The sequence below is a fragment of the Papaver somniferum genome, chromosome 2, assembly GCF_003573695.1.
Source record: "Papaver somniferum cultivar HN1 chromosome 2, ASM357369v1, whole genome shotgun sequence".
In the NCBI taxonomy this organism is placed as follows: domain Eukaryota; kingdom Viridiplantae; phylum Streptophyta; class Magnoliopsida; order Ranunculales; family Papaveraceae; genus Papaver; species Papaver somniferum.
The window spans coordinates 161,332,004-161,344,790 of NC_039359.1; the positions used below are offsets into that span (position 1 = coordinate 161,332,004).

Below are 12,787 nucleotides of genomic sequence, written 5' to 3' on the forward strand. Positions count from 1 at the left end.
AGAAGCTGGTCTAGAAACAATCTAAGTGGAGCCATCATGCTTTTTGTTTGCTAGAAATCAATAGGTTTGATTTGGTTGAGTCGGCCTTGATCTGTGTTTGCTTACCCTTCCAATTTAGAAAATTCTATTGTATGCCTGAACGTAAAAGAGACGCACTAGGTAGATTTGTTAAAGAGAAACCTAGTAGTTCGAAGCGTCTCGATTACCTTAATCTAGAAAGTCCGACTTTTGAAGAGTCTGTTTTTGAACGTCCTTTGACTGAGGAGAGAATCCCTGTTGCTCCGATAGCGCCAGAAATGGCAACTTTGAAAGCTTTGTTGAATCCAACTAGGACTACTCGTCCTTCGTGTATTAAGTTAGCTGAAACGGAGGCACCCTATGAACTGAAACCTGGGACCTTACAGATGCTCCCAATCTTTTTAGGGAAAAAATGAAAACCCTTATTACCATGTTAGGGATTTTGAGGAAATTTGTAGTACTCTAAGAATTAGAGGCTTAGATGATGATGCTTTGAAACTTAGGTTATTCCCATTTTCCCTGAAAGATAAGGCCAAGTCGTGGCTGTATAGTTTGGACTCCGAGTCAATTGAGACATATGAACAACTTACATCTGCCTTTTTCAATAAGTTTTTCCCTAGGCACAAAACATCGTCTATTAGGACGCAAATATGCACATTTTCACAACAAGAGGGAGAATCTTTATATAGGTATTTGGAAAGGTTCAATGATTTATTATCCCAGTGTCCTCATCATGGTTTAGAAAAGGTTAGGCTAGTTCAGATCCTTTATGAGGGTTTAGATTATTCCACAACGACCATGGTTGAGTCTCTATGCACTGGTGGATTTGAAAACCAAACTGTTGATGCGGCGATGGAATTTTTTAATGAAATCGCCGAAAAAACCCAGCAATGGGAAAATAGTAGGGCACCCCAGAAAACAATTCTTTTAAGTAGAGGAAACGTTAATAGGGTAGAAGGAGGCTATGAATCAGATGCCAAAATTGCTGCTATAGCAAAAAGGTTAGAAGCCTTAGAAGTGGGCCAGACTAGTGGTAGAGTGGAGCCTTTTTGGGAAGGCCAGAATATTGAAGAGCAAGCCAATGCTCTTTATAATAACACTAGATTTGATAACCGTCAAAAGATTGACCCATATTCAGAAACCTATAATCCTGGTTGGAGAAACCATCCGAACCTTTCGTGGTCTAAGGGCCAAAGTCAAGGTCAGTTTAGTAATTCTAATGCTCCCCCAGGTTTTGGCTATACTAAGAATCCTTCAGGACTAGCTCAGTTTCAGAATCAGTCAGATAAGAAAATCCTAAGTTTAGAGGAATCTCTCGCCTTGTTAACTCAGCAAACTGCAAAATTTCAGTTATCCGTAGAACAAGTCTACAAGCTAGTAACAGGATAGGACAAGAAAATAGTCAGGCTATTTCCGAGTTAAAAACCCAGGTTGGTCTGATAAGTGATTCTTTGAGAGAAAAAGGTAAGTTTCCTAGTCAAACACAACCCAACCCTAGAGGAGTTCATGAATTAGGTGCAAAACCATCGAATCAATTGAATGCTGTTAGAACCCTTAGAAGTGGTAGAGTTGTAGACAATAAGGTAACCATGCCCGATAGTGAACATACTGTAGTTCACCCCTCAGGATCTCACCTCTCAGGACCAGTAGCTGAAGAGACTGATAAAGTTTCTGATGATGTGAATTCGGTTCCTGAAAGGTCTGATTTTATGCCTAGAGCCCCATTTCCTCATCTATTAGTACCAACAAGAAGGAATCGAACTTTAATGACATAGTGGAGGTTTTTAAGCAAGTTACCATAAACCTTCCTTTATTAGATGCAATAAGGAAAATTCCTGCTTATGCCAAGTTCCTTAAGGATATGTGTACGCGAAAGCGAAAACTTAGCGTCCATAAGAAAGCCATTTTAGCTAGTCATGTAAGTTCAATCATTCAGAACACCACAACTCCAAAGTACAAAGACCCAGGTTCTCCTACCATTGCTTGCACAATAGGTAACTTCAGGGTAGAAAAAGCTTTACTTGACTTAGGAGCCAATGTGAACTTACTGCCATTCCATGTATACTTACAGCTAGGACTTGGTGAAATGAAACCTACTCAGATGACACTGCAGTTAGCTGATAGGTATGTTAAAATCCCTCGAGTTGTTATCAAGGATGTTCTTATTGAGTTCGAAAAGTTTATTTATCCAATGGATTTCGTGGTCCTAGATACCCAACCTGTCCCTGACCCAGAGAACCAGATACCTGTGATTTTAGGTCGCCCATTTTTAGCTACGTCAAATGCGATCATTAACTGTCGAAATGGTGTGATGAATTTATCTTTTGGTAATATGACTTTGGAGATGAACATTTTTAATGTCAGTAAGCAACCTCATGAGCTAGATGACACATGTGTTGAAGAGGTGAACATGATAGAAGCCTTAGTTCAGGAGTCATTACCAAACATTTTGTCTGAAGACCCATTAGAAAGTTGTCTATCCCATTTTGGTTTAGATTTTTACGATGATAGCACTATTGAACAGTTGAATGCTCTATTAGATTCTACCCCTGTGTTAGACACTGATAGATGGAAAGCTAGGTTCGAACCGTTACCAGTTTCTGAGACTACCCTAATTCCTTCTTTAGAAGAGCCCCCAAAGTTGGACCTTAAACCACTACCCGATACTCTAAAGTATGTGTTTTTAGGCCCATCTGAGACTTTACCTGTGATTGTAGCTTCCATTTGGATAGTGATCAGGAAAGTAGGCTAGTAAATGTACTTCAAATAAGGAAGCTTTAGGGTGGACTATAGCAGACATTAAGGGTATAAGTCCTACTGTGTGTATGCATCAGATTCATTTAGAGGAAGACTCCAAACCTTCTAGGGAGATGCAACGTCGACTGAACCCTAACATGAAAGAGGTAGTTCGAAAAGAGGTGCTTAAGTTGTTAGATGCGGGTATTATTTACCCAATTTCAGACAGTAAGTGGGTCAGCCCTGTTCAGGTTGTCCCCAAGAAATCAGGTATCACTGTAGTCCAGAATGATAATAATGAATTAATCCCAACCCGAGTGACCACGGGATGGCGTGTGTGTATTGACTATAGGAAATTGAACAAGGTCACAAGGAAGGATCACTTTCCCCTTCCTTTTATCGACCAAATGCTAGAGCGATTAGCTGGACATAGTCACTATTGCTTCTTAGATGGCTACTCCGGTTATAATCAGATCGTTATTGCCCCAGAAGACCAAGAGAAAACCACTTTTACCTGTCCCTTTGGTACCTTTGCGTATAGACGCATGCCTTTCGGGCTATGTAATGCCCCTGCAACTTTTCAGCGTTGTATGATGAGCATATTTTCTGATATGGTAGAACGGTTCTTAGAGGTCTTTATGGATGATTTTTCAGTGTTTGGTTCATCTTTCGATGAGTGCTTGCATCATTTGACATTAGTGTTGACTAGGTGTAAGGAAAAAATTTAGTGCTTAATTGGGAAAAATGCCATTTCATGGTTAAATCAGGAATTGTTTAGGGCACATCGTCTCTTCAAAGGGTATAGAGGTAGACAAAGCCAAAGTTGACCTTATTAAGACTTTACAGGTCCCAAAAACCGTAAAAGATATTAGGTCATTCCTAGGGCATGCAGGTTTTTACCGTCGATTCATTAAGGATTTTAGCTTGATTTCTAGACCTCTTTGCAATTTGCTTGCAAAGATGTTAAGTTTGTCTTTGATGATGCTTGTTTAGAGGCTTTTGAGAAGCTTAAAACTTTACTCACTACTGCCCCGATAGTCCAGGCACCTAACTGGAACCTACCCTTTGAATTATGTGTGATGCTTCAGATTATGCTATAGGCGTTTTTAGGTCGAGAAAACAAATTACTTACTTCATGTGATTTAATGCTAGCAAAACTCTGAATGATGCCCAAATGAACTACACAACTACCGAGAAGGAATTTAGCCATCGTGTTTGCCTTGGATAAGTTTAGGTCCTATATTAGGTTCTAAGATCATAATCTATACTGATCATGCTGCTTTGAAATACCTTTTATCTAAGAAGGATACCAAACCTAGATTGATTAGATGGATCCTTTGTTACAAAATTTTCCAGACATTAGAGACAAAAGGGTGCAGAAATGTAGTAGCAGACCACTTGTCTAGGCTAGTTGTTAGTTCCCCTAGTGATTCCCTTCCTATAAGGGATACTTTCCTGATGAACAATTGTTCTCTGTTTCCCAATCACCTTGGTATGCAAATATAGTGAATTATCTTGTTACTGGTCGAACCTCAACATTGGGGTAAGCAAGATCGTTCTAGGTTTTTAGCCGAGGTTAAGCATTTCTTTTGGGACGATCCTTATCTTTTAAGTATTGCCCGGACCAGATTATTAGGAGATGTGTCTCTGAGAGTGACCAGTCTAGTATTATCTCCTTTTGTCATGAACATGCATGTGGGGGTCATTTTAGTGCTAAGAAGACTGCTGCTAAGATTTTGCAGTGTGGATTTTACTGGCCTTCGTTGTTTAAAGATTCCCATAGTCATTGTGTTTCTTGTGAGCGTTGCCAGAAGTTAGGAACCATTTCCCGTAGAAATATGATGCCTTTGAACCCTATTTTAGTGATTGAGGTCTTTGATGTGTGGGGCATTGATTTTATGGGTCCATTTCCTATTTCGTTTGGTTATCTTTACATACTTGTCGCTGTAGACTATGTGTCTAAGTGGGTTGAGGCGGTTCCGTGTAAAACGAATGACCACAGGGTCGTAGTCCAGTTTTTGAAAGAGAATATACTTACACGTTTTGGTACGTCGCGAGCTATAATTAGTGATGGAGGTTCACACTTTTGTAATAGACCGTTTGCTCTTTTAATGAAACAATACGGTATTACCCATAAAGTAGCAACCCCATATCACCCTCAGACTAGTGGTCAGGTAGAGGTTTCCAATAGGGAAATTAAACGTATTCTAGAGAAAACAGTTAATCCAAATAGGAAAGACTGGTCGTCGAGGCTTACTGATGCCTTATGGGCTTACCGTACTGCGTTTAAGACACCCATTGGAATGTCACCTTATCGTTTAGTGTTTGGCAAGGCATGTCACCTGCCTGTTGAGTTAGAGCATCGAGCCTATTGGGCTATTAAGAACTTACACTTTTCACTTGACAAGGCAGGAGATCAAAGAAAGCTCCAGCTCAACGAGTTGGACGAGATTCGTAGATATGCATACGATAGTGCTAAGGAGTATAAGAACAAAATGAAACTTGTGCATGATAGGAATATTTTACAAAAGTCATTTTCTCCAGGTCAAAAAGTTCTTCTGTATGACACTCGTTTGCATCTATTCCCCGGGAAGTTGCGCTCTCGGTGGACCGGTCCTTTTGTGGCCCGTACTGTTTTTCCTCATGGCGCTGTTGAGATTGAGACACCAGATGGTAGTAGTTCTTCGAAGGTTAACGGTCAGCGATTGAAGCCCTTTTTAGAGCCTTTTCCTACAGGTGATGTTGAGGAGGTCCCTCTGGAGGACCATGTTTACCTTAATTGACCATCGAGGCGATTTTGTATGTTGTATAATATTTTTGTAGGTTTTTGGTTACAATTCACCCAGGTACTATCTTTCCGACTTCTTTCTTTACTATTCCCTCATGTTACTTATATTTTTGGTACTGTTCTTTGATTAGAAACATTGAGGACAATGTTAGATTTAAGTTTGGGGGTGGAGTAGAACTTTTTGTTACCTTTTCGTTGCAATAAATAAACTCCAGAGCCTAGAAATTTATCCCTACTAAGGATGGCACTAACCAATCTAAGTGGATGGAAGCATTTTGGTTGTAGGAGTTGAGGAACCAATCTGACTAGATGGCAACATCTAAAGAGTCTATTCATAAAAGCACATAGCTCAGGTGTTAGAAATAACATGATAGTTTCACCATATCTCGTTGAGTCCTTTTCACTTCTGTTTTTATTTTGTTTTGTTTTGTTTTTAAACAATGTTTCTCTAAGTGATTAGGTGGGGCTCACGATTCAAGTTGTTACCAATGCTAGGGTGAATTAGACTGATTGAGATAAAAAATAAAAAAAAAAAGAATTGAGACCAGACCAACTGGAATAAATTCAATAAATTCGACCACTCGAACCCTTGTATATGCCAGTTGTGTTGATATTAGTCAGACTAGTATCTCAGTCCATTAGGATAGGTTCATTTTGGCGGAGGCCTTCAGACAGATATGAGAAACACCGTTCACCTAGTAAACATCAAAACCATCTATGTTTTTCTATATCCATCTTCTTGATCTATCCATGTGATTAGTTTTGACTCCGGATATTGATTTCCATAGTGCAACTATCTGAGTAGAGCTCTGTCACTTCATATGAATTTTAGTATGCTTGAGTGCGAACTCGTGTACAACAATTGGAATTTCGCATCAGGGTACTTCCTCCTGTAGTCAATAAGTATGCCAACCAAGGAGATTCTTTAGTTCCTTTCAAGGTTCTGTGTAGATAGCTAGGGTCTGGAGTATAAAGATTTTGTGGATATACCTCTGGTAAGCCCTCCGGAGACAACACTCCGCCACTAGAGACACCTAGGGGTTTAAAGGCTTATTGCATACGCTAAATGCAATCGACGATGCCTGCGACAATGAGTTAGGATTTTATTTCTATTTGATTTTTGCTCGAGGACTAGCAAATAATAGGTTTGGGGGTATTTGATAGACACATTTTTGTGTCTGATATAATCTCAATTGTATATATTGTTAGTGCTCGATTTTGTATTTATTTTGGATTTTTATGTCTTTGTAGGTGTTTTTGGAAAAATAAGATTTTGTGGCGAAATTTGCTCGAAAAGTGTTTTTTGCGTTCATGGGAGGACATTTGCTATTCGGGCCCTCACTTTGGATAAGGGGTAACCTAATTACTAAGGGACATCCCATTTCCAGGCAGCTGCTAATCGCACCCCTACTCTGGATAGGGGGTGACCATCTTCAACGTTTCAAAAACCAAGTTTTGGCGGAAAATATCTTGGCAGTGAAGAACAGATTTTAGGGTTCTTGATTTGGAGGAGTTTGAGGTCGATTAAACCTCTGGTTTTCATAGGATAGACTCCTTATGGGTCTAGGAATCTGATATGGGTGTTGAAATCGATTAGACTGGGCTCAATCGACGGATTTTTATCACAACAGAAAATATGGAAAGTCACGTGTGTGACCTGTTTTAGGGAATTTTAGAGAGATTAAAGTGCTATGAACCTTTCCAAAGATTTGTATCTATCTAAGGAAGAGTTTATAATTAAAAGGAAAGCTCAGAAACGTGTAGACATTCTAAAACAAGAAATTGCCGCAACTTTGTCGTGAAGAGAAGGAAAGAGATTTTGGAAGATTTGGGAGAGATTTAATCGGTATTTTTGATATAAATAGATTTTTTGGGTCATATAGAAGGGGTGTCGAGAGTTTGGGGACCTTAGGAGAGCCAGAGAAAAAGAAATCAGAGTTTTGTCAAACTCTGTTTCTGCTGCTGCTGCTGCACAGCTCAAGAACGCGAAGAACATTGATGCGCGAGGAACAGTCGCAGAACAGTGTCGTTGTTCAACAGCAGAAGATAAATAGCGTTTATATACAACAATAATCATTGTTCCTCTTTGTACCAGAGATCTGTAACACTTTTACGCTGTTGCAAATCAGTTGCTTTACACATTTCACTCTTTTAATCAACTTTTGAGCAACAAACATGTATTTTGAGCAAGTGATTAATATGAGGAGCTAAACCCCATTGCTGAGGCGATAGAGGAAGCTATTTTTCTAACAAAAAGTGGTATATTCTTATTTATTTATTTATCGCAATTATTTTTATGACTGTTTTTCCTTGAGTGAAAATTGTTTGAATGATTCTTGTTAAGCAATTGTTATTTCTTTTGATAGAGCATGCTTGGGCCTAGGTTTTTGATGTTCTATGCTTCGGATTTACACTTGTTATTTTGAGAATCTACTTGTTGCAATAGTTTAGAATCAAATTGAACGAAAAAAATTGCATGAATATAAATATTGGATTAAATCACTTTGAATTTGGAAAATAGTGGAATCTTAGCCTCAGTGTTCTTTTAATATTGATATCAACTTTGATTGAGTTTGCTATAATTTTTAGTGAGTTTTCTATTTTAATATTAGAATTTAAGTCTAATTAATATCCTTCACAAGTCTGAGAATCGAACCACTTTTACCACTATCTACAAATCACATCAATTTTTGGCGCCGCCGACGCAGACTTGTTTTTAGGATTTTAGATTTATTTTATTTTTATTTTATTTATTTATTATATTTGTCCTTTTTTATGTTTTTGGGTATTTATCTTGTGTCTACAGGTTCTGGATCATAAAGAAAATTGAACCAAAGAGTTTGGTGATTTCATAAAAACTTGGAGCTAAAGATTAAAGCAAAAAGAACAGAAAAGAAGACAATTTTAGTTTAGGGTTTGTTTATTTTCTCTTAGAAAAAAAATACTGTATTAGGGTTTATTATTTTTGTAATTTTTCTTTACTTTTTCTTTTCTTTGGACTTTTGGACTTTTGGACTTTGGGACATTATTTTTTTTATTACCCTACGGAAGGGTACTTTAAATATAAACTGTTTGCAGAGAAGGAGGACAATTACGATATTGTCTCTGCACCTTGGGTTCGTACACTAGACATCGGAGTCCGTGGCCCGAGTCGACTACAACAGATTCATCCCCCGTCTGGAACGGTAGCCGTTGGTTATGGATACCTTCTGTCGGCGCCTGATAATGGCGTAGTGGCGCTTTTAACGCGCGCCAGTGGCATTGCGGCATGGCTTGTGCATGCCAGTGACACGATGGAGTAAGTAGCGCCTGGCGTAGCCATGGCCACTGGATTTAGGCGGCTGGTCGCCTAAAAATTACCACGAGTCTGTCAGTTCAGTGGCAAACTTAGATGGATGAGATCGCATCTCATGAGGAAGGGTAGTCGTTGATTATGGCTACCTTCTTTCGGCGCCTGATAATGGCGTAGTCGCGCCTTTAACGCGCGCCAGTGGCATCGTGACATGGTTGGCATGACTTGTGCATGCCAGTGGCACGGTGGCGTAAGTGGCGCCTGGCGTAACCATGGCCACTGGATTTAGGCGTCTGGTCGCCTAAAAGTTTCCACGAGTCTGTCAGTTCGGTGGAAAACTTGGATGGCTGAGATTGCATCTCAGGAGGAAGGGTAGTCGTTGATTATGGCTACCTTCTGTCGGCGCCCGGCAACTTTGTCTAAATTAGGGTTTGACATGCCGAAACCCTCATTAGCGCCCCTTACTAAAATCGTTGTAAAATTCTCATACAAACTCGGATTTTGACGGTCTGCCCCTCCATTCTGATTGGAAAAGAATTTCTTATCTCCCACGCGGGAGTATTTATGGTTTGAGCTATTTTAGGAGGTGAAAACATCCCGACAGTAAAACTCAGGAAGAATTCATGAGGGATGTTGCGGGCCAGAGGTGGCATAGTTTTGTGCCACGATTAGGAATTAGGGTTTTATCCACCGCCACTAGAGAATGGTCGCGCCTAGGGTTCAGGCTAGACAAATTGAAGTCCATCGTGAAGCTGGTCACGCACGGAGAGTGGGCTGGCAAGTTTTGGCATGTTGTCGCGGTAAGTGGCGCGTTTGGTATGTTTGGCATGCGCGCCTGGCATGTGTGTTTTGGCATGTTTGGCATGTGCATTTTTGGCATGTTTTGGCATGCATGTTTGGCATGTGCACCTGGTATGCGCGTCTGGCATGTTTTGGCATGTTTGGAAAGCCATTAGCATGTGGGCACGGTTTTTTGGAAGCCAATTGGCTTTGCGACCATCTGGCGTGGTTTCCTCCTTTTCAACATTGTGGGGAGTTTGGAGCAACCTGATTGGTTAATGTAAGAGGGCCGGACAAGCATGGGCGTGACTACACTTCTGGTATGAGTGTGGAGGTTTTAAAGCGACCTGACTGGTCGATGGGAAGTGGGGCCAGCAAGCTAGGGCGCAGCCACACTTCAAGTGCGTCGTGGCGGGTTTAAAGCGACCTGATTGGTTGATGGAAAGGGGGTCGGTTTAGCATCATGAGTGTGGACACTTGCAAGTGGCGCCGTCTGGCCTATGGCATGGCCACACCTCCCTTTGTTGCTCAATAAATGTGCTAGTGAAGAGGTTGAACACTCATCACTTTTACATGGCTCTGTTTCTTTGCAGAGCGACGGCACATTAAATGTAGGGTTTTATAGATTTAGCCCTGAACTAAAAACCACCATCAACACTCGAATATTGATCCAACTATCAATATTCAGTGATTTGTCAGTAATTCGTGAGTAATACTTGCTCAGTTGCTCGAATATTGATCCAACTATCAATATTCAGTAATTCGTCGAACTGATCAATACTTGCTCAGTTGCTCAAATATTGATCCAACTATCAATATTCAGTAATTCGTTGCTCAAATATTGATTCAACTATCTCAGTTGCTCGAATTTACAATATTTGCTCAGACGAGCAATATCTAAGAGCATCTAACATGTTCAATCCATGAATCATCGAGCATTCGATCATTCATGCTCGATTCAACAAAACTTAGAAACGTTGTCTAATTAGTCAACAACTGACTAATAAAATACACGTCTGTCATGCAGACTCCACGATTCGTGAGACATCAATCACGTCACATGGGGGGATATCAATTAGGGTTTTGGTCTGACGGCCTACGACACGTGGATTCATCCACGATGAGAAATGTGAGTAAGTCGTGCAACAGTTGAAGGAGTTATCAAAGTAGTAGGTGGACGGTTAACCAAGGCTCCGCACGACCTGGAACTGGTTTCACCATGATTTCCCACTTTCCCACTCTTTCACTCAAGAAACCGCCACACTTGCAGGGATCAATAAATAAGTCTTTGGATCCATGATTGAAACAACAATTTTTTCGAGAAATCATTCTCAGAAATTCCATCAATCGACCAGAACTTATTCGAACTCAACATTCAGCAGTTCATCAATTTTGCAGAAGCCTTTAACACATCCACAATCCTTGATCATCATTGATCCCACACAATTCTCAGCTTCCCTCCTACAGATCAACCCATCAACCTCTTTGTGACCGAATTGACTCTGGAACGGCCATTTACTTGGTTTAGGCCGGAGTCCTACATATTGATCTCTCGAATCTAAGCACTCCCTTTGCAGTGCATCTGTGTGAGGTTGAACAGTTTGCTCGGTATAGGAGTCTCGACAACACGCTCGTCTCTTCAATTCCATAAAAAACCAGCAAATCGTTTTTCCCCATCTACACTAGAACATCCCTGCAAGATACGATGGTCAAAGAAAAGTGAGCCGAAGTCTCGCAAAGACATTATCAGGAATGCAAGCCTTCTTTTCTGTCTCAAACATGTCCCACCTGACTTCGGAGAGATTCCATCTCGTTGACAAGTCTTGAACAGACTCTATCGCATCATCCAAATATCAGACGGCCTCAGAAGTGTCCGCCAAATCTCATATAGTTCCAGACGCGGCTAAATTTCAGACAACTTCAGATGAGTCGGCCAAATCTCAGACAATTTCAGACGCGTCGGCTAAATTTCAGACAACCCCAGTTGTATCGGCCAAATCTCAGATGGCCTCATCCGAGCCGATCCATCTCTTTTGAAGAGTCTTATGCAAGTATAATACTTAGGCACAAGCCATATAGGCCTCATGCCTCTTTCTCAACATCTCATACATACTCACGGCTAGTAAATTGGGTCTGAACTATACACGTCTATCCAAAAACGTGGATAACTTCTCTTGAGCTCCGCATTCTCAACTAAAGGACCCACAAGCAATAATACGGTCTCCACATGAAATATGTGATCGGATATAGAGAGAAGGAGATCAACCCCATCTTCTCTCACACTCTACACACGATTTCTGAGGCATTTCATGCTTTTCATGTGACTCATCCTAGTCATTCTCACAAAACAAAGAATATCTCTTTATCTTGGCAACTCGGCTAAAGATAATATTTTTATCTCTCAACACATCATTACAAAGGCTGACTCAGCCTCACACATGGGGTGCGGTCTATGGCACGTGTGAGAAATACCGGGACTATTTCTCACTGTATAATAGAGTAAAGGCGGTGGAATAATGAGATAAACTCAACCTAGTTTATCTTTATTTATTCCTGAAAAGACGGGAGAAGTTCTCCGCACGACACGGCAAGCAATCTCTATCTTCACCGACCTGAGATTAGAGAATTCAGCTATAAATAGGCTATCTATTTCTCCAAGCTAACCACACAACTTTATCATAAACTCTCAGAGCAATTCTTCTTCAAACCCTAGAATTCTCTTATCTTTCTCTTCATCTACTTCCCTCCCTAAGTCCAGCCCCTAAGCCTCTTCCCTGTGACTGAAGAAGCCTTTGAACGGCCACTGTGCGTGGTTTAGGCAGAGACTGTTCGTGCTCAACCTCATGTAACTCACTTTCAGAAACCCGAGAATCCCACTTTATCCTCTCACCGATTTTAGGTAACTACATATACATTCCGCCAGACAGTTTTCCCCGTTAACAAATTCTTGTGTTTCATGTGATTTACTTTATTTCTCCGCATAACTATAATTAAAGTAATTCACCTGTATGGTAACAAACATCTTGGATCGATCCCATATTCTATACACTAAGTGGTTTTTTAGATTATATTTAAGATCATCTAGGACCGATCCCATAATCTATAATCTAAGTGGTTTGTAGATTATATTCAAGATAATATTGTTGAAATAATCTTGTGTCGTTAATTATTGT

The 12,787-nt window shown here is 40.4% G+C and overlaps 1 pseudogene; it reads right to left on the reverse strand.

Moving 5' to 3' along the window:
- Positions 1-658: 658 nt before the first annotated feature.
- LOC113354702 lies at positions 659-758 on the reverse strand (annotated as a pseudogene).
- Positions 759-12,787: the final 12,029 nt, after the last annotated feature.